Genomic DNA, 27,267 nt, shown 5'->3' with positions numbered 1-27,267 from the left:
ACTTGGGAGGCTGAGGCAAGAGAATTGCTTAAGCCCAAGAGTTTGAGGTTGCTGTGAGTTGTAATGCCATAGCACTCTACTGAGGGTGACATAGAGACACTCTGTCTCCAAAAACAAACGAACAAACAAAAACAAAAAACAATGCCAGGTCCTGATATTATCTTACTGTCTAGAGACTGTAATGTCCAAGATCAAGGTGGCAGCAGGGTTGAGTTCCTAACGAGATGGCCTTCTTCTTGCTGTGTTCTCACACAGCCTCTCCTCTTACTGGTGCATGCCCACTAAGGAGGGGAGAGAGAGAGAGAGAGAGAGCTCTTCCTCTTCTTGAAAGGCCACTAGTTCATCATGACCTAATCTAGCCTTCATTACCTCCCAACGGCCCCATCTCCATATCCCATCACCTTGGAGGTTAGGGGAGTGGGGACGCAAACAGTCCTAACACTACAGCAGTGGGGTCTTTGGTATAATGCAGGATTTTAATCTGATATAAAAATGCCAGGTCCTGGCCTATCAGATGAACCTCCAGACAGCTTCTAAATATCTCAGTTTAGTGGACTTTGGAAGATCCCAGGGACAGAGAGCATTGACAGTGATACACCTAAAATGTAAAGAATGTACATGTGTTATTTTTAAAAATTGAAATGGATCTGCAAAAAGTAGTGCAGTATCAGTCTCGTTACTGTATCAAACGTAATGCATAAGGTTATTTATTGGAAGACTATACAGGAGCAGACCATTTTAAATTGCAAGCAACATAAATGTTATCTTTTATCTGTGTTTAAAGTATAGATTGCTAGCCAGAATAATCTGAATTTAGGACACTTAAATGACCTGAACCACATAGACATGAAGTCACTTAGCATATCTGGAGATGTAAAACTGGAACTTCTGTTGGTTGCCACAAAACAGAAATTTATGGCTTTTACATTTGGAATCCCAGTCTAGATGAAAATAACTGTGCAATGAGAGGTTGTATTCCAGCTAAGATCTGACTCTACCTTATGCTCCATTGCTTCTGTAAGAAAAGTAATAGTCCATTCTGATATAATTGGTCTGGGTACAACTTGGCCATCAGTATTTGTTTAAAGGTCTCCGGGTGATTTTAATATGCAAGTTGGATGGAAAACCCAGAGCTATCATGTTTTGGGTTGGGAACAAGAACACATTAATAAATTATACCTCTATTTTGAGTGCTGGAGATTATCTGCCAAGCATTTAAAAACATTTTCTGGTGCTCTGCAACCAGCAGCCTGTTTGTGCATGTTCACTGATGAAGATGGGTAGCCTGATGGTGGGAGCATTCGTTCTCTGGAGAGTATGGGACCACACTGCACACCTTTCTGGGAGTTGCACTTTTTTAGTCTTATCTTTGTATTAAAATAATGTATCTCTCTGATTAGTATTCCAAGGACCTTAGAACCTGTTTATATGACTCCCTCTCCTCCAAAATGGGTTCTACTCTAAAAGTACTACTCATATGTTTATTCATCACTATGCCTGCCTGGCAATAAATTATATTGTTTGAGAGGGAGGTTGTCCATCATAAAGATGAATTGAGAAAAATCCTTTCAGCAATTCAAGTATGATAATTACCACAAGGTTAAAGCTGTGTGATATCAATACATGCGGACATTTAATCTGGATGTTCTATCTATATAACACCAAATATTCTAATATTTACAACTTCCAGATGTTCTCCAGATGGAGAAAATGTTTAGATGGTTGAATTTTTGCTTTTCATCATGGCATTTTTTTTTTTTTAAGAGAGTTTTACTCTGTGACGCAGTTTGGACCGCAGAGTGCGGTGGCACCTTCATAGCTCACTCAAACCTTCTACCTGAGCCTTCTAAGTAGCTGAAACTATAGGCATGTGCCACCATGCCTACCTTTTTTTTTGACAGTCTCACTCTGTGAGTTGCCCTGGCTAGAGTGCCATGATGTCTATACATCACGGAAACCTCAAACTTTTGGGCTTAAGTGATCCTCCTGCCTCAGCTTCCCAAGTAGCTGAGACTATAGGCATCCACCATGATGCCCAGCTAGTTTTTCTGTTTTTAGTAGAGATGGGGTCTCACTCATTTCAGGCTACTTTTGAACTCCTGAGCTCAAGCAGTTCACCTGTCTAAGCCTCCCACAGTACTAGAATTATAGGCATGAGCCATCACTCCCAGTCCCTAGCTAATTTTTAAATTTTTTGTAGAGACAAAGTCACTATGTTTCCCAGGCTGGTATCCAACTCCTGGCCTTGAGCAATTCTCCTGCTGCGACCTCCGAAAGTGCTAGGATTATAGGTGTGAGCCATCACACCATGCCATCATGGTTCTTTGACAAGTATAGGCTCATTAATACTTAGCACATAGGGGCAGGGTGCCTGTGGCTCAGTGAGTAGGGCACCGGCCCCATATACTGAAGGTGGTTTGTTCAAACCCAGCCCCTGCCAAACTGCAACAAAAAAATAGCCAGGCGTTGTGGCGGGCGCCTGTAGTCCCAGCTACTCAGGAGGCTGAGGCAAGAGAATCGCCTAAGCTCAGGAGTTGGAAGTTGCTGTGAGCTGTGATGCCATGGCACTCTACCGAGGGTGAGAAAGTGAGTCTCTGCCTCTACCAAAAAAAAAAAAAAAAAAAGCAGAAAAAAAGCACATAGAACTTTTTAAAATATATTTAAAGCTAAGCCATTTATCTTAAATCTAGTTTTAAGCTAATTTTATTATAGCTTTAGTTTGAAATTAAAACATTATGAGTAGATACATTTTTCTACACTTCAGCTATATTCATTCCATGATTTCTTGCAATTCTTGTCCACATGTACCCATATTATTTCTATAGTTATAATCAAAGTCTGGAAATAGTTTTGCTTTTTACCGTTAGCATTAATAAAACATTTTTTCTTTCTTTTTTTTTTTGCAGTTTTTGGCAGGGACCTTGGTTTGAACCCATCACCTCTGGCATATGGGGCCAGCGCCCTACTCCTTTGAGCCACAGGCGCCACCATAAAACATTTTTTCATGTCCCTTATACTTCATATTATAACTATTATTAGCTATGTAATATTGTATTTGTATGGGGCTGTTTAGACTCTTTCACATTATAAACTATGCTATATATGTATCATAGTTGCTAAACTTTGAATTCTTCTTTAAATACTTTTGATGTTCTTTTTATTTTTCTCGCATTATAACAAAATAAATATTCTTTTTCAGAAATGGCCCATGAGATCAAGATTATACATCGGTGCTACTGGTCAGTTTCTGAAGCATTCTGTCTCTGGAGAAAAAGAAAATCATGACTCACAGGCTTAGGCTCTCTGTAATGGGAGCTGGTAAAAGTGGTGGCTGTTGTTTTAAATACTATGAAACAATTCTATATTTATTATTTCAGACCTAACAAAAGTCAGTTCTGGGAAAGTTTACATATGAATGCATACTTAGATGTTCAGATTTATCTAATGTGAATGTGGAATGAAATCATCAGTCTTATATAAAACACAGAGCTTATCTATTCAGTGTGAGTTCCTATTAAACAGCAAATAATTGTTTATATATCCAAAGAATGCACAAGTTCTCTGTAATGTATCCATTACAAACTGAATAGATGATACCTATTGATACAGTCTGCCTGGTTGAAAAAAATAAATTTGGGTTTGTAATAGACCAGTATTCCATTTTTGTGAAAACCAGATTGTGCTCATAGTCGGTCTAAAGCCATTTCAGTTGGAAAGTGCAAGATTATTTATTCAATTTAGTTAAGTTTGTGTGAAAAGACCATTGTAGTAATACAAAAATGCAGTAACTTCTATTCAGTATTTTTCCCTTTTAGAAAACTTAGAGTATAAGAAATCGTTTGTTCCTTAGGAAAGGGCTTGGTCACCTGCTTAGAGGGGTATTCAGTATCTTATTATGCAAATTGTGGAAGGCACTAGGAATCCTGACAACCCAGTGGGAACAGAAGACCAGGTGTCACTGAGCGGCAGCACTCATCACCCTCCCTGATCAGTCCATATCCATCCCAGCCTCCTTCAGATTCTGCATTAGATGAGCAGGTTTAGTGCAGCCGCTCTGGAGAGAGTAGGGTGTTCGGGGCTAGCAGGGGTCTCAAGTCAACCCCTGTGACCCTTCTTACTGTCAGTGCTGCCATCAGGCTCCTCCCCTTGTCAGTTCACAATCTATTCCCAAGCTATTCACAATCTACCTGCTTTGCCACTATGAAATGGGAGAAATCCATTCTGATTTGGAGTTCTGGGAAGGATCTGTACCATGAGAGGGTCTGAGAACACAGAGTGACTGTGCTGAGATGAATTCAGGCTGGAGCAGACACTTAATAATTCCTGATAGGAATCTCACCATAGCCTCCCCTGTCACACTGCACACTGACAGGTGCCCACGGAGCAGCAGGGCTGGCTAACTGCACCAGAGGCTTCAGTTTTCGGCAGAGGTGTTCATCAGGAACACACCAAACCCTAAAACAATGGGGTTCGATAGAGACATCTAACAAAAATGAACATCAGACATGTCTTTGCTGATTTAGATTCCCTTTTACCGACCTTTCTTGCTTTTGTCCTCAGTCTTTACTATTCTCCTTTCCAACTGTGTTTTGTTTTTACCTCAGTTTTCTTCTAGCCTCTGCTAGAAGAAGTGAAGGGAAAAGATCATTAGGGCTGTGTGCTGTCACTCATGCTTGTAATCCTGGCACTTTGGGAGGCCCAGGTGGGAGGATCACTTGAGGCCAGGAGTTTGACACCAGCCTGGCAACATAATAAGGTACCATTTCTAAAAAAAAAAAAAGAAAAATTAGACAGACATAGTAGTGTGCGCCTGCAATCCCACCTACTTGGGAGGCTGAGGGAGTAGGTCAGGAGGATTGCTTGAGCCCAGGAGTTTCAAGCTACAGTGAGCTACGATTATACCACTGGCTCCAGTCTGGGTGACAGGAAGACCCCATCTTTAAAAAGAAAAAATCATTTGAAGGTAAGAACAATTATTCACTTTTTTTTCAGGTGAACATGACCATGTGTCGGCTCATATCTGATAGATTATAAATTAGATTATTTGAATGTGAATATACTTTTTAAAATGAAACTTTGTACATATTAATATGTGGCAAAGATATTTGCATTTTTAAATATCTGTAAATGTATTTATCTACTCATATAATATTGAAAGGAATAAAAATTAAAACGAGATTTGGATTCAGCCATTTACTGTTGGCTGAATTCCACACCATAAGAAGTTATTGACATAGGCCAGATGCAGTGTCTCACGCTTGTAATCCCAGCACTCTGGAAGCCCACGGTGGGTGGATTGCCCTGAGCTTACAAGTTCAAGACCAGCCTGAGCAAAAGCAAGAAAATCATCTCTAAAAAAAATAGCCTGGCGTTGTGGCAGGTGCCTATAGTCCCAGCTACTTGGGAGGCTAAGAGAATCCCTTGAGCCCAAGAGTTGGAGATTGCTGTGAGCTATGATGCCATAGCGCCCTACTGAGGGTGACAAAGTGAGACTCTGTCTAAAAACAAAAAAAAAAAAGTTATTGACATAAACACCAAAAATAATCTTTATCTTAAATGAAATTAAAACTTGTTTAAATTTACCTCAAACTGAGTTGCATACACTAAATTTGATAGCAAGAATTTGAGAGGAATGGGCTCATCACCCGTAACACAGTGGTTACGGCCCCAGCCACTTACAGCGAGGGTGGCAGTCTCAACCCCAACCCGGGACTGCTTAACAACAATGACAACGGCAACAAAAAATAGCCAGGCATTGTGGTAAGTGCCTGTAGTCCCAGGTTCTTGGGAGGCTGAGGCAAAAGTCCAAGAGTCTGAGTTTGCTGTGAGCTGTGACATCACGGCACTCTACCAAGGGTGACATTGTAAGATTCTGTCTCAAAAAAAAAAAAATAAATAAAAGAATTTGAGAGAAAAAACTTTCTTATTAATAATGCTTATATATTAGTTTGGCTACAGTTTTTAAAGCATTTAATTAGGGAAAAAACTATGACTTTTGTTCAATACTTAGGCTTTTCTAAATCATCTTTGCCTTTCCTGTTAGTAGTACCATTTTGCCTTTAATGGTATTACTTGTTATTTCTTTTTGTCCAATAACAATTGCAATGTCAAAGAAGTATATTTCTGTCACAGATTTTCATAACATTTTATTACATTGCTAACTATGACAGCTTTTGATAGGTTGGAATCTCAGAGGAGAAAGGTTTAAAAAGGAGCATGCTGTTTTAGTTAATGGTGTATGGTCAGGATAAGGGATATTATAAAAATAAAATAAAACACTAATTTGAAAATTACTTGGATATTTAACGAACACTAAGTAAAGATATGAAAATCTTTTTAGAAGGTAGATACCTACTTGGTGTTAGCTTCTTTACCATGCCGACATTAATGGAGAATTATCAGGACTGGGAGGGGAGGTATATTTGGATCACAGATCTCATAATCTGCAGGGAAATCCTCAGTTATGTTTCTTTCAATTCACTCAGATCTCCTAGAGATAAGATACTCAGTTTTAACAGACTTACAGAATTTTTATTGTTTCTTTTTCTGATTACAAAAATCTGTGTAGTGTAGTTTATATGTCAAGCTATATTAAAAAGTATATGTACACTTGTTTTAAAAAATAAACTTAACAGGGTGGTACCCATGGCTCAGGAGGTAGGGCACCGGCCACATACACCGAGGCTGGCGGGTTCCAACCTGACCCATGCCAGCTAAACAACAATGACGACTGCAACAACAACAACAACAACAACAAAATAGCCAGGTGTTGTGGCGGGCGCCTGCAATCCTAGCTACTTGGGAGGCTGAGGCAAGAGAATTGTTTAAGCCCGAGAGTCTAAGGTTGCTGTGAGCTGTGACGGAATCTGATAAACGTTGCAGTCTACCGAGGGCAACATAGTGAGACTCTGTCTGAAAAAAAAGAAGAAGAAGTAGAATGGATTGGAAAGTGAAAGTCCTGTGGTGAAGGTGAGCATTTAGACTGGAGTCAAGGCAGGCTATCTCTTTCACGCATTAATTGGTAATAAAAATGAGCGGTTTTATTTTGAGAAGGCTTTTTTGACCAAACTAGTCCAATCTACAGTTACAGATGACCTAAATAGTTGCTTTCATATGTATTCATGGAGAACTTATTTAAATTTAGAAGAGCCTGTGCAAAAAGAAGATAAATTCTGATTGACTTTTCAGAAATTCACAGTAACTATTTTCGTTGAAATTGGTTCTTGGGTTAAATTATTCAATAATTTCTATTTCTCTCCAAGGGCCTCATTTTACATTCACAAAATGATCAATTAAAGAGAAAGTATTCAGGCTCTAGTTTAAGTTCTTTTTCAGGTGATGAGCGGGGAGGAAATCTGTGTTTTCCAGCACATTACTTAACCTTTTTACTTTATGCCTCGGTATATCATAGTGTCATTCTGAGGAAATAATCCAATATAACAAAACATCTCTGCAGTGGCTAACATGATTCACTCAGAAATCGACACAATATTTGGCATCGTGACATAAGACAAGTAACTTGTTGGCTGTATCTACAATTGTATTGCTTCTCAGCTGGCAAGGAGAAGAAATTACAAATCAAACAAATTGTTCCTGATTCCAATTTACATATTAGATATTTTGAGAGATGGCTTACTCTAAATGTTCTTTTCTAACTATGTGTGGATTATTGCAAATTATATCAAATATGTATTTTGTTTAAAAAGCTATGAACTTTTTGTGGTATAGGATTGGGTTGGTCATTGTGGAGGATAGGTCTAAAAAAAAAAAAAGGCTATGAACTTTGACTCTTCTAACACTGGCAGATTCTGTCTTGGTGACAAATTCATGTTTGTTTGTTTTTTAATTATTGCTGGAATGTGACTGATACCTATGGTTTCACAGATAATTTAAGATGCAATAAATAAACTATTGATGTCTTTCTCCAGTGTACACACTTCTGATTTTTTAGTTGCTTTGTTGTTGTCATTTTAAAAGTATCCAAAAACCAAGATTGCAAAATTTTAAAAGGGATACTAGGGAAATATTGTAAAATTGTTTATCTCGGAGACAATATGTACTTTTGTTAAGTCATGTTTGCTGTTGGTCTTATATGTGACTATTGTACTGAAAAATAAATGTCCTTTAAGTCCTGTAGATTATGACTATGAGCACCACACAGATGGCACTGCAAAATAGTTGGGAATAAAGGACATTAAATATTCTTGCCTCACTACATAAACCTGGGAAGGGTTTCCTTTCCTATGTTTACATAAGTCTTAGTTTCAACTCAGAAGAGAAACTGGCTTAGTGAAATATACCTCAGTCACTCAAATGCTTTCATTATAAATTATAGCATCTAGTTGTCAGAACCTTTTAAATTATAAACTGGAGAATAATCTTAGCTATTAGACTTAAAGATTATGTCAGTAGTCATTTCCCGTGCACAAGAATGTTCCCTGAAGGGACACATGCGTTCTTGCCCTCCCAGGACCAAGAAGTTTGTCCTGGGGATGAATTTGGATCACTCGTCTCCACTTATTTGGCCTTTGGTAACTGGGGGCCATTTCAAACAATGTGAAGTTGAAATAAAAATTAATTTTGACCATTTTTATCTTTAAATTCAGAAATCACTCAATATAAAAATTTACTTTTTATTTCAGATTAATATGAGGATACAGATGTGATTAGGTTACATGGTTTGCATTTGTTAGGAAAAGTCTGAGTTGTATTTGAGTTCTTCATCTAGCAAGTGTGTGCTGTAATAAGGCATCTTAATTGTGTAGATGTTTATGTCGGGGGGACAAAATATATTTGTATGATATCCTATTATTAAAAAAGCAGACCTTACTGTTGTGCAATTGGTTAGCACATGGTACTGATATAATAAAAAAGCAGACCCGTGCAAGAGTGTTCCTATTCTGTGTACAGCGCATCTGTACCCTGACTTCTGTAAGCCCCTGAAATGTGGACAACCATCAAGTAAAAAAGGTGGTATGTGATGGCAGAGGCAGGTGAGTCTAGAGAGAAAGAAAAGTGGCAAGTGCAAAGCTCTCTGCAGATCCTTTCAGCAAGAAGAGGCCAGTTCTACCAGTGTCCAGTGAGACTATCTCTTTGATTATATTATAGGGAGACAAAGGAGAGACTGCCTTGAAGAGGAGACCTGACTTCAGGACCAGACTAGACCAGACCAGAACAAGAAAAAAGGCTGCTAATGCTGGGCCACACTGAGAGGTCCAGTGAGCAGCCGCACTTGGCATCATGAAGATGGGGCCTAGGTGGTCCTTTTTCCCTCCAGCCAGAAAACCAACGCCAGAGAATGGACAATGTCTAGGGTGATGGTGGTAATAGAAATGGCTTAACCCAGGAGAAAAGTTCTTGTTGTCTGAAGCAATGACTGCCGGTCTCTCCCCTTCCTCTACCCTGTGTAGGCACCAGGCAGGCTTGGAGTCACTCAAGGGTTCCATGCTTTGCTAACATGTAAGAGAGTGCACTGTCTCTTCCCTTGTTGAAAGGAAGCAGAGCTTCCTATAGGAATGGACAGTATCCTTCAGAGGTGGCAGGTAAGAGCTTGTTACTCAAGATGGAGATTTAATCAAACTGATAGAAGGAAAAAGAGATGTAGAAGAAGAAATAGATTCTAGAAAGAAACCTAGATCGTGCTGCTTTTTTGTTTTTGTTTTTGGAGACAGTCTCACTCCATTGCCTGGGCTGCAGTATAGTGGCAGGATCTGAGCTCACTGGAACCTTGAATTCCTAGGCTCAGAGGGTCTGGGAAACCTGACGAGGACTGCCCAGCTGGTCAGTGGCATAGCCTAGATTCAGACCCTTGCAGTCTGGCTCTGAGAACCTGGCTGCTGCCCTAGGCTGCCTGCTCTGTTAGCCGCCTGAATGCCCTTTAGTCTGTGCCCTGAGTTTGGTTAGAAAACAACATCCTTTGCTGCAGGTCTCTCACTGTTGTAGGAACTTGGCATAGGGTTTGTTCTCAATAACTGTCCCTTTCCTTTCGCCTTCTTCCCCTCAGCTCACAATGTTGACATGAAATAATAGCTGAGAGCTGGGTGCAGTGGCTCACGCCTGTAATCCTAGCACTCTAGGAGGCCAAGGCAGATGGATTGCTTGAGCTCAGGAGTTAAAGACCAGCCTGAGCAAGAGTGAGAGAGTGACTCCATCTCTACTAAAAAAAAAAAAAAAAAAAAAAAAAAAACTAGCCTGGTGTTGTAGAAGGCACCTGCAGTCCCAACTACTGGGCAGGCTGAAGCAAGAGGATCACATGAACCCAAGAGTTTGAGGTTGCTTTGAACTACAACATCAGAGCACTCTATACAGGGCAACAGAGTGAGATGCTGTCTCAAAAAAAAAAAAAACAAGAAAGAAAGACAGAGCATCTGAGAAAGCGATTGTCGGCAGCTCAGTGCACATCAGGTGTGTCTTCTCTGGCTGGCTAACTCTAGTAGACGAAGATGGCAAAGTGAAGTGCGATACAAAAACCACAAGATGCCATAAAGGAAAAGATAGGTAATTTTGACTGCATAAAAAATAAATGCACAAAATGGAGAAGCCATAAACAAGGTCAAAAGACCAAAAACAAACCAGGGGGGAAAGTCACAACACATACGAAATCAGAACAGTAGTTCCCTTTCTATAAAATTGATTCTTAGAATTTAAAAAGAAGAAAAAGACCAGCAACTCAAGAAAATTCCACAAAAGGTATGAAGAAGCAGGCTTGGCGCCCATAGCTTAGTGGTTAGGGCGCCGACCTCATACACCTGGACTGGCAGGTTTAAACTCAGCCCGGGCCTACTAAACAACAGTGACAACTATAAGAACAACAAAAATAGCCAGGTGTTGTGGTGGGTTCCTTTAGTCCCAACTACTTGGGAGGCTGAGGCAAGAGAATCGCCCAAGCCTAGAGTTTGAGGTTGCTGTGAGCTGTGACAGGACTGCACTCTCCTGAGGGCGACATAGTGAGAAAAAAAAAAGGTACGAAGAAGCAGTTCATTAAAAAAAATCAAACAGCCAATATCTTTAAGGAAAGATATACAAACTCACTTAAAATTAAGAAGCATAAATTCAGAAAGCAATGAAATAATACATATGCCACCTATGATACTCACAAAAAACATCCACATTGGTTGGTGAAGGTGGAGAAACAAGGACTTTTGTGCAGTTAAAGTGAAGTTCTTCTGAATACAATTTGGCAAAATCTCTCACTATTTTAAGTGTACATACTCCAGCTTAGCAATTCCATGTTAAACAATTTGCCTACCAGTATACTTACATTCTCCAAAGTATGTAAGAATAGTTATCACAAGTATTCATCATCTTTCACCCTATAATGTGGAGACTTAGCAGTTTTCCCAACCTTTAGTATTGGCTGCACCCAAGTAACCTATCAAAAATACAAACCTAAATATGTACCATAGTTGCTTCAGTCCCGTCGGTGGTACCCCATGATTTAAGGATGAAGTCTAACCCCGTAACTTGACTTACGAACCACCTTCCTGTGTCACTGCCCTTATTGTCCACCACTTCCTACTTTATATTTTAGGCTGTAAACACACACACGTGCACACACAGCTATTTCATGCTTCAGTGCCTTTGTTCATCAATCATCAGTTGATCCACAAATGTTTTTTTTAATACTATGAAAGTCACTCACTGTTCATTGATTACTAGAATCAGTTAGGAATTGCATTCAGTTGCTAAGACCCAACTATAGTGGCTTAAATAAATTAGGACCTTATTCTCTCACGTAAAAGAAATTGTCTGCTTCTACATAAGGGTTGGATAAAAGAAAAAAACAGAAAAGAAGTCCATAAGTAGGCCATGTCCAGGACCGGTAAGGTGGCTTCATGGAAAAGTCAGGGTCCAAGCCTTCTACTTATTCCTCATTGGCTCATTGGCCGAGATTGGGTTCAAGGTCACCCCCACATGTAAGGAAGGTATATCAGTCTGGATATGGTTGTGGCACATGCTTTAGCTAATTTTAAAAGAAAGGGGCTTATTATAGGTTATTAATAACTTAAAGATTCATGAAATGAAACTAAGGCTGGATTTATAGTCAAAATTTCTGAAGGCACTCCATGGAACTGCCAAGGCAGCTGATATTTCTGCCTCATGGTTTATTTTTTTATGTAGTCAAAATTACCTATCTTCTCCTTTATGGTATCTTGAGCTACCAAGAAGTATCAGCTGCCTTGGCAGCCCAGTTCCATGAAATGACAAATGGGAAGCTGCCCCTACAGTAACTGACTGCAGAAGCATGCTGCCTTTGCTACATATGTGTAATGGTTAATTTTTGTCAACTTGACTGGGCATAGCGATGCCCACAGCTAACTAAACATTATTTCTAGATGCTACGAATGTTTCAATTTATATCTTGAAATCCTAACCCCCAATGTGATGATATTAGGAGCTAGGCCCTTTAGGAGGTAATTGGTCATGAGGGTAGGGTCCTTGTGAATAGGATTCATGCTCTTATAAACAGATATAAGAAGGGGTGGCACCTGTGGCTCAAGGAGTAGGGCACCAGTCCCATATGCCAGAGGTGGTGGGTTCAAACCCAGCCCCGGCGAAAAAACTACACACACACACAAAAAAAAACAGATATAAGAGATCTTATTTATAAAAAGACACCAGAGAGCTTGTTTTCCTACTACCCACCCCCCACCACACACACACATGCATCATGAGAGGATACAAGAAGAAAAATTGCAAACCAGGAAGCAGGCCCTCACCAAGCACCAGATCTGCCTGCACCTTCAGATGGTCAATCCCGGCCTCCAGAATAGTGAGAAACACATTTCCATGGTTAAAGGCCCCCAGTGTGTAGTTTTGTTTTTTGTTTTTTTTTTTATAGCAGCCCAAACCAATGAGGACACAGGGTGCGACGGTGCAGATGTTTCCAGAAGGGATTTGAACTGACAGGCTGAGTGAAGTACATGATCCTCCCCTGGGTGAGGGGGCATCTGTTGGGGGCCTGAATAGAACAAAAGGAAGGTGGAATTTGCTCTCTGCTTGAGAGAGCTTGAACTGAGACATTACTGTTCTCAACACTCCTGGTTCTCAGACCTTCAGACCCAGACTGGAATCTCTACCACCAGCCCTTTGGTTTTCAGGCCTCTGTACTATATCACCAACTTTCCTGGGTCTCCAGCTTAGAGATGACTAATGATGGGACTTCTAAGCTTCCGTGTATTGTGTTAGTTTATATAAACATGTACATATAAATTCATATATATTTTTGTAGGCTCTGTTTTGCTGCATAAACTTGGCTAATATGATATTCATCAGCAAAATGCATGCCTCTTCGCCTTTTTTTTTGGAGACAGACTTTGTTGCCCAGGGCTAGAGTTGTCATGGTGTCATCATAGCTCACTGCAACCTCTAACTCCTGGGCTCAAGTGATCCTCCTGCCTCAGCCTCCCAAGTAGTTTGGACTAGGAACCTGCCACAACACCTGGCTAATTGTTCTAGTTTTTCTTTTTTTTTTTTTTTAATAAAGATGGAGTCTTCCTCTTGGTCAGGCTGGTCTAGAATGCCTCAGCTCAAGTGATCCTGCTACCTCAGCCTCCCAGAGTGCTAGGATTACAGGCATGAGCCACTGTACCCAGCCCCTATACAACTTGATTTAGAATTCAGGTCTTGCATGAATGCATTTGATAGGCAGGACCTAATTCATATCCAGAATCCTAACTGCAAAAGGGTCCAGGCAGTATAATACTTAGCTTTTCAGTCTCTGAAGTATCCAATGACCAATAAAAGGAAGCTGGACTAGCTATTGAGTGAGTCTATGCCCAGCATCTACAACAGAAGGCAGGGGAAGCAGATAAAAGGGTTGAAAGAAAATGAAATATATGTCGCTTAACGATGGGGATGGTTCTGAGAAATTGGTCCTTAGGTAATTTTGTCATTGTGCAAACATCACAGAGTGTACTTACACAAACCTAGCTGGTATAACCCACCATGCACCCAGGTTCTTTGGCATAGCCTGTTGATCCTATGCTACCAACCTGTACAGCATGCTGCTGAACTCAGAATGTAGGCAATTTAACACAATGGTAAGTATTTTCATATATAACAAAAATATATCACAGAAAAGGTACAATTAAAAAATAGGGTATTAATCGTCTTATGGTACTAATACGGAATCCCTCATTGACCAAAACATCGTTCTAAAGTATGTGACTGTAATGGGCCTGGCCCTAGGACTAAGCCCGTAACATAAACAAAATCAGTGTTCCTTTATCAGGGAAGAAGGCTGAGGATGTCTCCTGGGATGGCAACAAGACTGTCTGCCATAATCCAGTTGTAAGAGGTCAGGGAAGGCAAATAGGAGAAGAACCTTCTAGGTATAGGAAAAAAGCAAAAGAACATGATGCTTTCAGGGAGGAGATGAATACTTGATATGTATTATTTTATTTAATTCTCAAAATCCTAGGAATAAATATAATACTATATTAGTCCATATTCTCACATCAAGGAGAGCCTTGATGGGTGGCACTTGTGGCTCAGTGAGTAGGGCACCGGCCCCATATACCGAGGGTGGCAGGTTCAAGCCGGACCCTGGCCAAACTGCAACAAGGAGAGCCTTGAAAGGCATGTTAAAGCACTTGAATTTAAGGGTTACCAGAAATCGTTCATAGAGATGCAGAGGTGAGGGACAGTAATCCCAGTGGATTACTAAACATTAGTGGCTCACGCCTGTAATTCCAGCACTTTGGGAGACCGAGGCAGGCAGATTGCTTGAGGCCAGAAGTTGGAGACCAGTCTGGGCAACATAGATCCCATCTCTACAAAAACTATTACATTAGACTAGGCACGATGAAGCATCCCTATAATCCTAGCACTTTGGAAGGCCAAGATAGAAGGATTGCTTGAGGTCAGCCTGAGAGAGAGTAAGATCTCCTCTCTACAAAAATAGAAAAATTAGCTGGGCATAATGATGCATGCCAGTAGTCCCAGCTACTCAGGAAGCTGAGGTAGGAGGCTCACCCAAGCCCAGGAGTTTGAGGTTATAGTGAACTGCGATCATGCCACTGTACCCCAGCACGGGTGACAGAGCAAGACTCTGTCTCTTAAAAAATAAAAAGAAAGAAAAAAATAAAAGAAATGCAGAAGTGCTGGGAGCTACTGGAAGTAGAAGAGTACAGTCTGCCAAACAACATAAAACTCCCTAAATATAATGAGAAACAAAACAGACTGGGAAAAGTTAGTTGCAAAGCATAGAACTGTTAATTTACAGAAAATTAGCACCCAGGATATATAAAAAATCCCATAAACCAATTTTTAAACATACAGATAACTCTAAAAAAAAAAGAAAAATCAGACAAGGTGGCACCCATAGCTCAGTGGGTAGGGCACTGGCCACATACACCTAGGCTGGCAGGTTCAAATCCAGCCCCGGCCAGCTAAAACAACAATGGCAACCGCAACAACAACAAAAAAATAGCAGGACATTGTGGCAGGCGCCTGTAGTCCCAACTACTTGGGAGGCTGAGGCAAGTGAATCACTTAACCTCAAAGGTTGGAGGTTGCTGTGAACTGTGATGCCATGGCACTCTACCCAGGGGAACAGCTTGAGACTCTGTCTCAAAAAAAAAAAAAAAAAAAAAAAAATCTGACCAAAGCTATGAGGCTGTAGTTTATAGAAGAGAAAACCCAAATGACTAAAAACATATGAAAAAATGCTTGTAGGAAAAAACAAAAATAAGCATATGTAAAATTATCTTTCAATGTCATGGCAAATACACACTAAAATAAGAGTAAATACCGTTTGGTGTCCATCTACCTTCCTGGCCACGAGTCCGGGATGGAATGGTCAGGAGCATGCCAGGTTCTGGAGTTGGAATTGATCAGACTAAAGGCTGCCATTGCTGTTGTCATAGCAGCAAACTGTACATCAAAGGTGTTTAGAAAGATTGCAATGGCCCAAATGGCCTGAAAGGGGAAGAAGCAGGAGGCAGAATAGCATAGATTTCAACACTCCATCATCCTCATATGATACTCGACTTTTGCCAGGTCCTATGCTTTTAATGATTTGTCTCATTCTGTTGTCCCAAGATTCTACTACGGAAGAAGAAGGAACCAACTCAGAGAGAGGGTCCCACACTGCCCAACATTACATTCTGTTATAATATGAAAGCCCAGTTACAAAGGGGGAATGATCAGGATTTGGAGATAATTCTGATAATTGTTTGGGGACAGGCTGGGTCTTCAAAGCTAAGCAGGAATCAACAAAAAAAGGAGCAGATATAATACATGAGCCAATGAGAAAGTAAGGCCTATGCACATTGAGAAAATATTTCCTATTTGACAAACTGCGTGATTTATTTGTGACGGCCATTACAAAGTGGAAGATGGTCATTCATTTTGTTTTCTTTTAATGGGACCTTGCTATTTGTATTTGTGTCCTGTGTGGTTAACACAAGAAGATAAGGAGGACATAATCTCACCAGTGGACCAAGGTTTCTCAGTTCCAGGGTGACAGATCATACATACACAAGTATGACACCCCGTGAAAGTTGACTTTTCTTTGTAGTCTCTGACACACATATATGTAAAACACACAAGAACAAATGTGTAAATACACACACACTGAGGATATTCACATGTTTTCTACATAGTTATACCTTCTGGTTAATGATTCCTTCCAGTTAACATACTCCTTGTCAATCATCCTTTTTCCCTTGGAGACTTTTGAGAACAGCATACTTATTGTTCCTTAAAAGTGGAGCTAGTAGGATTTGAGAAAAGAGCTGTTAAATTCGTATTGTAACTCACTGAAAGGTTTAATGGGATGTTAATTTCAGGACATAATTTATGTTAGATTATCACTGGGGTATGAATAGCATCATAATTTTCAATTAGTTCCACCTCTCAATGCTCCACATCATTATTCTTGAATAGTTGTTTTAAAGAATAAGAAAAATGTATTATTTCACATAACAAGAAGTTGCTCCCTAGCTAGTTCATTCTAGTTAATTCTGTGACTATTCAGTATCTTTCAGTTGCTGGTTCCTTCTTTCCATTTTACCATCTCAGGTACAATCTCTCATTTAACAGGACAGTTGCAACAGTAAGGGACAGGCATTCTTTCACAGGTAAGAATGTCTGGATGAGAGTGTCTTAGGAAAGAAGAGTGGCTTGTCTGCAAACAGGTATCTTCATCAAAGAACAAAATTGTCTCTCAAGTCCCCTAGCAGACTTCCCACCAGGTCTCAATGGCCAGCTCAAGTAATTTTAAAACATCCCTTTACATTCAGAATTTCTAACATTTAAATAGTTATTTTCAAAGTTTATTCTTAATGTCAAAGTTAAATTTTTAAACAGAAAAGGAAAACACTAGTGTCTCCCATTGACAATTAAAGTCACTGTGGTTAACTCCTTATTTTAGATCCTGGCAGAAATCATAAGTAATTAAGGCAATTTTCACCAAAATTATCTCGGGAAAGTTCATGTACTTCAAGTGTTTAAGAATCAACTTTCATTCAGATCAGTTCCCTATTTTCTGACAATTTAATATATTTTTCCACAGATTTGGAACTTTAACCTTGACGAGAAGTATAAATACTATGATTATCTCAATGTCAATATTATGTTTAAAAATAATCTTGCCTGAGGTAAAAGAATCTTACATAGAAAAGTCATGCATCTGTGACTAGGATCATTTACATTTTGCTTGCATTAACTCTGTTTTGACATGCTTACTATCCAGCCAGGGAAAGCCCGAGGATGTGGTTTTTACAGACAACTTCCTACCAGTTCCAACCTCATTTTATACTGCAAATATGAGGAGATGAGTTTCTCCAAATGAGATTTACATGTGTAAGTGCAGACCATAGATTCTGACAGCTTATAAGAAAATAATATCTTACCTGCTCCAGAATCCACTTGTATCTACAAAGTATAAAACTTTCTAAGGTAATCATGATTATATTATTAAAGAATGGTTATTTTTCTTTTTTTTTTTTCATTTTGAGACACAGTGTCACTCTGTTGCCCTGGGTAGAGTGCCGTGGCATCACCGCTCACAGAAACCTCAAACTCTTGGGCTCAAAAGATCTTCTTTCCTCAGCCTCCCAAGTAGCTGGGACTATAAGCGTCTGCCACAAAGCCAGGCTATTTTTAGAAATAGGGTCTCACACTTGCTCAGTCTGGTCTCAAACTCAACTCAAGCAATCCACCCACCTTGGCCCCCCAGAGTGCTAGGATTACGGCGTGAGCCATGGCACCCGGCCTAGAATTTTTAAAAAACTACTATTAATAAAATTCTATGCTGGGTGGCGCCTGTGGCTCAGTCGGTAAGGCGCCGGCCCCATATACCGAGGGTGGCGGGTTCAAACCCAGCCCCTGCTGAACTGCAACCAAAAAATAGCCGGGCGTTGTGGCGGGCGCCTGTAGTCCCAGCTACTCGGGAGGCTTAGGCAAGAGAATCGCTTAAGCCCAGGAGTTGGAGGTTGCTGGGAGCTGTGTGCTGCCACGGCAGTCTACCAAGGGCTACATAGACTGTGCCTCAAAAAAAAAAAAAAAAGAAAAATGCTTCTAGCAAAGTTACACTCAGCTGTTCAACCCAAACCCAAAGGCCAGACCTCCCCTCCGGAGCTAGTGTCTGCCCGCACTGCGCATGGACGGGCGGGACTGAGTCCCGGAAGGGGTGGGTCTAGCCCCGGAGGTCCAACAGCTACTCGCGGACAGCGCGCCTCGTTTTCCGCGCGGCAGCCGAGAGAGGACGGTTCGGAAATAACTGCTAGCTATGCGGGTGGGCGGGAAGAACTGCTACCTATGCGGATGGGAAAGCGGCTGAGCCTTCCAGTGGGTAGCTGGGCTCTTGGAGGTAAGAGCCATTGCGGTCTTTCTTCCTCCTCTCCTACGGGCCGGGCTCTCGCTTCGTGGGTACGAGCGCCGCGCCGCCTTGCTCCGGCCCAGCCGCAGCCGGCGCCTCAGGTTTGGCCCAGGAGGTGACGCTCCCCTCGCGATCAGGGGCCACGAGCCCTCCGGCCACCTGAGCCGGCGTTTGTGAGCAACCACCTGGAAGTCTTAGCGCAGCCTACTCCGTCAGCGCTGATTTTGACTGTGAGCCCAGAAGTTAGTATAAAGGGCCTTGCATGACTCGGGAACCAAAGGTGCCTGGAAGGAACGGCCAGATAACTTCCTGTTCTGCTTTGCCGGGTCCCTTTTGTACCCCTGCAAATCTGAGCATGCGGCATTGGCTTGTTCAGGTTTCCTTTAAATGGGCGGCTTATTTATCATTTATAAGGGAGCAGTTTATACGCGGGGGAGGTGATTATCTCCTAGGTAATAAGACGACCCATCCCTAACATTACTTTGTGGTTTTGAAATTTTCTTTTCTTTTTTTTTTTTTGTAGAGACAGAGTCTCACTGTACCGCCCTCGGGTAGAGTGCCCTGGCGTCACACGGCTCATAGCAACCTCTAACTCTTGGGCTTACGCGATTCTCTTGCCTCAGCCTCCCGAACAACTGGGACTACAGGGAAATTTTCTTTTCTTTCTTTCTTTCTTTTTTTTTAATTGTTGGGGATTCATTGAAGGTACAATAAGCCAGGTTACACTGATTGCACTTGTTAGGTAAAGTCCCTCTTGCAATCGTGGGAAATTTTATTTTCTTTCTTACTTTTTTTTTTTTCTTGTTGGGGATTCATTGAGGGTACAGTAAGCCAGGTTACACTGATTGCAATTGTTAGGTAAAGTCCCTCTTGCAATGGTGGGAAATTTTATTTTCTAAACGAAGTTTACTGTGGGTCTATGCTGGTCTCTAGCCGTAAGTGGAGCGAGTCGCGTTTTCCTGTAAATTTCCTTGTAAATAAGTTCTGAGAAAAGACATTGAAATTGGAGAACAGCCCGTGCAATTCTGCAAGGCCCTTAGGCTGTAAATGCCTACCCTTGTGCCTGTGCTTGAATTCACAGGGAGATGGGTGTTTCCGGATGTACATCAGTCAACTGCGGGGAGACTGGAAAACATGCTGGCAATTCAAAAACGTTTAAAAATGGTAAGGCATCTGTGAGACGTGGTATATTCCTGGGTTTTTTTTTTTTCTTCCCGATTTGAAATACATTGTTTCATTTGAAGTAATTTTAAGAGTTAGCTGTCAACAGGATGAATGTAATGGTTCTATAATCCGTGGATTCCTTAATTTTAAGCCCTATGTGGTTTGAATTGTTGCTAAGTGCTGGGATTTCTAGAAATTTACAAGCTAAGTGTTTGTTTGATAAAAATACAGGTAGTGCATGAAAGTCTGAAACATAAATACAAAAGAACTCAACGACCCATTTAAAAGCGGTAATATTGCCAATGCTGTGTTACCTCCCACCCCCATTCCCCTGCCCCCCATCTAGTAGTACCTATCTCTAGTTTTGTGTCCATCGGTTTCTTGATCCTGTGGCTGGGAGGTGAGATGGATAGTTTATTATTCATATGTATCTTTAAACATAGGCATTATAAGAATGAGTATGCATGTACTTGTCTGTAGTTCCTGTGAATCATAATACTAAACTGAAATTTTCCAAATTAGAATTATTCACAAGCAGTAATTTTATTCCTCATACTCAAGTGAAATATTTCAGCATTTCAAGACATGAAAATAATGATAGTTTAGCAGGGTCCAAACTTGTATGTCTTCATAAATCATATCAATAATTGTCTAGCTCAATGATTTATACTCCTGAGGTGCTGTGTGACATTTGTGTGGCCCTGGCCATCTCCTTTGCCCTGTTTGTGTACATTCAGTTAACTTAAACTTAATTCTGTAGGAATGTGTCTGGTAATGCTGACAGTGTAAGGCATCCCTTCTCCAAAACTACTAGATTTGCCATTGTACTGTTTTCAGGTGAAAATCTTCACACTAGTTTCTGTACATCTAGCATTTAACCTGACTTAGTGCATTCTAGTCAAGCTCTAGGACAGAAAAGCAATGGTTGTCTACTCATTAGGACCATTGTGTCTTAAAATCAATACTGTGATGATGAAGGATATAAAATGTTTCCATCATTTATGTAATTTTTAGGTACTAACCAATCAAAAGATTTAAAACACTCAAGTCATTAACAGATGTTTTTAAATTTCGCATTTGTCAGTTAATACTATCAGAAGTAATGAAACAGGAATTGTGTTCTTTTATTCCATTAGAAATGTATTGAACAAGAGATACTGGTACTTTTATTAAAAAGTGGGTTGGAGTCCCAAAAGGTAGGTTGGGTTCCTTAGAGGAATGACATTTTGTTGTTGTTGAGACAGGGTCCCACCCTATGCCCCTGAGCAGAGTGCAGTGGGCGTGGTAGCTCACCACAGCCTCAGACTCAGGCTGCAGGCACCCCTCTGCCTCAGCCTCCGGATGCCGCTGGGATTACATGTGCTCAAGGCAGCACCCGGCTGGGTTTTTCCATTTTTTTCATGAATCGGGGTCTCACTGTCGCTCAGGCTAGTCTCTAACTCCTGAGCTCAAGCAATTGATTCTCCCTCCTCAGCCTCCCACAGTGCTGGGATTACAGGCATGAGCCACTGCGCCCGGCAGGAATGAAATTTTTATTAGACTATTCCTTCATATAACATGCCAAACAAATGCAATTACAAATGGGAATTGACAGTGAAAATTTAATTTTTAGGTCTGACAAATCCTATGAATTTTGAAGGTGTGTGAAGGTCATTGTGACAGATGTTTTCCAAAAGCTTAACAGAAAATGGCAATGAAAAAGTAGAACCGCCACTGCATATATTGAGGTACAAAAAGTGTTAAATGACATCTTTTTGGGAATCGTGGTGCTATTGTTACTAACAAGCAATACACAAAATATTTGATGTGTTATTGACGTTGATAATGGTGGTATAATGATGACTTAAATTTTTGCCGTTTACCCAGCTGAGGATATCTTTGAAGAAATAATTCTTAGACTGAGATGCCAGTAAACTATATTGGTTTATGTTAATGGTATGTAGTACAATTTTTTACTAAGAGGCTAAATGTTCTTTCTCCTTAGCACATAGGTAGCTGCAGATGGATGTCCTTTAGCTGCAGTTTTTTGAAATACTCCTTTGTTGCCTCAGGTAAGTAATTGTAACTAGGAAAGCGACCACATCTGTTGACAGTTAAAAGTGTCTGATAAATCCAAGGGATTGGGTCCAATAGCTGTTGCAGTTGCCTTTGCATGTCAGGATATGGTTTCCTTTTCTCAGCATTGAATTTGTTTTTTTTTTTTTAGACAGTCTCAAACTGTCTCCCTGGGTAGAGTGCCCTGACACCACAGCTCACAGCAACCTCAAATTCTTGGGCTTCAGCAATTCAATTCTCTTGCCTCAGCCTCCCAAATAGCTGGGACTACAGACGCCCACCACACCACCCAGCTATTTTTTGGTTGTAGTTGTTGTTTGGCAAATACGGGCTGGATTTGAACCTACCAGTCTTGGTGTACGTCGCTGGCGCGCTAAGTACTGAGCTACAGGCACCAAACGTCAGCAAAAAGCCACTGTTTGAGGTTATGTGGTTAACTTTATCTTTGATTATGAAATGATTTTCACTGTTCTGATTTTTTAGAGGTGTGCCATGCAACATTATGGAAGAAAGAACGAAGACTGCAAGAAAACAGATGAACAGAACAAATGATGAAAATGAATATTTTACTTGGTTTTACTAACTTCATTATAAATGATATAGAAAATAAATGTGAGTAATTATTTTAATTGCTGGGCACTAAAGTCTCTTTTCTTTTAAAATAGCTGTATTCTTTTTTTTTTTGAGACAGAGCCTCAAGCTGTCACCCTGGATAGAGTGCCATGGCATCACACAGCTCACAGCAACCTCCAACTCTTGGGCTCAAGAGAGGCTCCTGCCTCCGCCTCCCAAGGAGCTGGGACTACAGGCGCCCGCCACAACGCCCGGATATTTTTTGGTTGCAGCTGTCGTTGTTTGGCGGGCCAGGGCTGGATTGGAAGCCACCAGCTCAGGCGTACGTGGCTGGCGCCTTAACTGCTTGAGCCACAGGCGCCGAGCCAAAATAGCTGTATTCTTAATAGTCACTACTAATCAGACCTGTTTTTAGCATACTTTAACAATGTAATCGGCTCATTTGTGGGTGGTGATCTCATTGAGATAAAGCATGGTGAGATATTTCCTGTACTCCCTCCCCACTTTCCCTTTGTAGCTTTTGGTAATTTCTGGAGAGGCCCTAATCGCTGCATGTGTCATATCTGGCTTCCCCTTTGTAATTCTCTATTGTACCTGAAAAACCGGTAGGACTCTTGAATGCTTGAATGCAATCAAATTGTCCCTTATGTAAAAGCTATCACCTTTCTGTGATTATAGATTTTATTTAAGATTTAAATTTTAAGGGCCCGGGCACTGTGGATCACCCCTGTTGTATTCCTACCATTTTGGGAGGTGAGGCGGGTGGATTGCCTGAGCTCTCAGGTTTGAGACCAGTCTGACCCAGAGTGAGACATTTCTGGCCACATGCACCAAGGCTGGCGGGTTTGAACCCAGCCAGGGCCAGCTAACCAACAATGGTAACTGCAAAAAAAAAAAAAAAAAATTGGGTGTTGTGGTAGTCGCTTATAGTCCCAGCTATGTGGGAGGCTGAGGCAGGAGAATTGCTTAAGCCCAAGAGTTTGAAGTTGGTCTGACAGCACAGCGCACTACTGAGGGCGACATAGTGAGATTGTCTCAAAAAATAAAGGTGGCGTAGTGGGTGCCTGTAGTTCCAGCTACTTGGGAGGCTGAGGCAAGAGGATCATTGGAACCTAAAAGCTTGAGGTTGCTGTGAATTATGAGGCCATAGCAGTGTACCAAGTGCAACAGTGAGCCTATCTTAATTAAAATTTTTTTTTTTTTATTTTATTCAGTTTGACTTCATCTTTGAACACAGTAATCCTAATCTTAGTACAAGGAATAATTGTGTTATGTTAGGAGAAACTGGGCCAGCAGGTCTGTCTAGGATTAAAAGAATTGAATTTGAATACTAGATTTCTCGCTAGGTGAAGATAAAGACAGGGAGGTGTTCTGCCTTCATCCCATAGAGAACCGTAAAAGAGTTGTACACGAGAAGCACAAGATAAGCATCTTGCTAACTGGTAACATAAAATTGTAATATGTAAACGTTAAAAACTGGCTTTTCCTTCTAACATTGTCCCTGGCACTAGTAGGTGTTCAGTGATAGTGATCTAGATCTCAGAGAGTTGGTGAGTAGTCCTGCTGTTTGGTTAAGAAACTGAAGTGCCAATTTTGAAAGATATGATGCATGATAGCATCTTGGTTAATAAAGTGACAGTTCGGTGATACTTTGCTTTTCTGTGAATGGATGTGATCTTTCGATAAGGCTTTGAAGAATGAGAACTAAAGATTTAAGAATTTTTTACAAGATACGTTTTCTCATGATGTTTCTGCCTTTTCAGAGCAGAAAAACTTTCCTTCGAAAATGAGGACTGGGGGTGGTGCCTGTGTCTCAGTGAGTGGGGCACCAGCCCCATATATCGAGGGTGGCGGGTTTGAACCCAACCCTGGCCAAACTGCAACAACAACAACAAATTAGCCAGGTGTGGTGGGCTCCTGTAGTCCCAGCTACTCGGGAGGCTGAGGCAAGAGAATCACCTAAGCCCAGGAGTTGGAGGTTGCTGTGAGCTGTGACACTGTGGCACTCTACTGAGGGCAATATAGTGAGACTGTCTCTAAAAATACAAAAATGGAGACTGGGCTTCCAAATTGATTTCTTTGCCTTATGGAACCTTTCTTGTAACTAGTGAGGGCTAAGTAGCCAATTTATAAATTACAGTCTCCTTGATAACATGTAAATTTTCATTTAACCTGACACGTGCATAATATATGGGGAATTCCCAAGGCTTTTCCAGATTCTGTATTTAGGGCTTGTGAAACTATGTCATAGACATGTCAAAAAAAGCATGAAAAGACCTTAAATTTGAAGTTTAAGGTTAAGTAATTTTTTTTAAAGTTTTGATCTACCACCAGGAGTCATACAAAAGGTTATATATATTCTTTACTCACTAGTTTTGACAAGTTCACAAGTGTAAGGGAAAAAAAATAGTTTAACATTATTTGTAGATAAAGCATTATTGCCATCTTGTGACAAATATAGTGGACTACATAAAAGTTATTTTTCACCTTGTTCAGCTTATTTATATTTTTGTCTATTCACCATTGATATTCTGAGCTAACCAGAATTTGTTTTTTAAGTATTATTCTCCTTGACAACTTTATCACTTATAAATTGTCCACACTGTTCTAAGTTTTACAATTCTGCTGTTGGCTATAGAGGTTTGGATTAGTATTTATCGCATTAGGAATTAATTTTGAGGAGGCCATACTTAAATTTTTAAAAAATCACTCTCAAATACACTTTCTCCCCTGCTTAGGTAGGAATGAAGAAAAAATGATTTCCTTAAGTCACTTATTCATCACTAGAGAAGATACCTGTCCCTGGTCCATACGTGGCAATAAACTGTTCGAGCTGTCGTTGGCACTGAGTCAGGTAGATATCCCTTTCCTCTAAATACTCTTCATTATGCAATTCAAATGGAAATACTGCATTTGGAGCAACACAAAATACAGCGGCTCCTAAAGAAGGAAACAGAATGTAAGTGAGGAATACTTAAAATGCCAAATGTGAGGGCGGTGCCTGTGGCTCAAGGAGAAGGGTGCCGGTCCCATATGCCGGAGGTGGTGGGTTCAAACCCAGCCCCGGCCCAAAAAAAAAAAAAAAAAAAAAGCCAAATGTGAAATCACTCTTATCAAACAAAATAATGAAAATGTAAAAGTTAAGTTCTGACTCACTCAATAGAGCATGTCGATAATCATGTAAATCTGACACTTGTTCTTTTAAACTAAGGAAGGGGCTTTAGTTTGGTACCAACAGAAGAAGTATTTTGATGTCTACATTTTAAAGCTTGGAAATTGTAAAAAGCATTAGTTTTGAAGCTGAATAGTAATGTTTAGAGGTGAAAATAGTAGAAAAAGAAGGTATTGGAATATGGGTAAAAAGAATAAATGAATGATCAAGGATAAACCCATTGCAGTACATTTCTCAGTTGTTAAAACCATTCATGGCAAGGTAAATATCTAAATTTATGGACTAGAATAGCCCCTCAAATAAACTGGCATATATCAAATGATTTTCAACAAGGGTAGTAAGATCATTCTATGGGGAGAAAAAAACAGGAGTTGGAACCTGTTCGTGGAAAAAACATGAAGTTGGACCCTTAGCTTACATCATAGCAAAAATCATCTCAAAATGGAGCATAGACCTAAATGCAAGAGTTCTAAGACTTTAAAATGTAAACATTAAAAGACTGTAAGTCTAGAAGAAAACACAGGAGGAAAGTTGAATTATTTTGGATTTGACAGTGATTTCTTGAATATCACACCAAAACCAGGCACCAAAACAAAAAATAAATTGGACCACATCAAAATTAAAAACTGCATCAAAAGATACAATCACTGGTGAAAAGGCAACCCAGGAAATAGAAAGTTGCAAATCATATCTCTGATGAAAGACTCTGCAAGTCAGTAAGAGAACAACCTGATTTTTAAAATGGGGGTCATGCAGGGGATTAGAGTGGAGGGGGCGGGAAATAGGTAAGGATTAAAACATACACTTCTCAAAGAGGATAAACAGATGACCAATAGGCATATGAAAAAAATGTTCTACATCACTAATTAAGGAAATAATCAAAATCACAATGCTGGTCACTTAATTGTGGTCAAGGGTATAATACAACAAGAGGACATTTCAATTCTAAACATTTATACACCTAACTTAAATGCTCAGATTTATGAAAGAGACCTTTTATGAAAGAATTGAAATTATACCTTGTATCTTTTAAGACCACAAGGTAATAAAGGTGGAACTCCAACAAAATTTTTCAGCCCCATACAGAGGCATGGAAGTTAAACAACCTTATGGTGAATGACAATTGGGTCAAGGAAGAGATAAAGGAGGAAATTGTTAACATAACACCAATGAAGCTACAAGTTACCAAAACCTGTGGGACACTGCAAAAGCAGTCTTAAGAGGGAAAATTATCATATTAGATGTCTATATCCAAAAAACAGAAAGAGAGCACATCAATAACTTAATGAATCATCTTAAGGAAATGGAAAAGGATGAACAATCTAATCCCAAACCTAGTAGAAGAACAGAAATAACCAAAATTAAATTAGAAATAAATAAAATTGAAAACAAAAGAATCATTCAGAAAATTAATGAAACAAAAAGTTGGTTCTTTGAAAAAATAAAATAAACCTTTGGCCAGATTAACTAGAAACTA

The 27,267-nt window shown here is 40.2% G+C and overlaps 1 non-coding gene and 1 pseudogene across 1 annotated transcript; both read left to right on the top strand.

Moving 5' to 3' along the window:
• The window catches only part of LOC128563707 (serine/threonine-protein kinase Sgk3-like), a 427,955-nt pseudogene that overhangs the window by 234,841 nt on the left and 165,847 nt on the right, over window positions 1–27,267 (top strand).
• Window positions 21,817–21,901, top strand: LOC128564192 (small nucleolar RNA SNORD87). Its single transcript, XR_008374059.1, has one exon. It is a non-coding gene; the product is annotated as a small nucleolar RNA SNORD87 (small nucleolar RNA).

The sequence above is a fragment of the Nycticebus coucang genome, chromosome 13, assembly GCF_027406575.1.
Source record: "Nycticebus coucang isolate mNycCou1 chromosome 13, mNycCou1.pri, whole genome shotgun sequence".
Classification (NCBI taxonomy): domain Eukaryota; kingdom Metazoa; phylum Chordata; class Mammalia; order Primates; family Lorisidae; genus Nycticebus; species Nycticebus coucang.
This window is presented reverse-complemented; position numbering and strand designations above follow the sequence as displayed.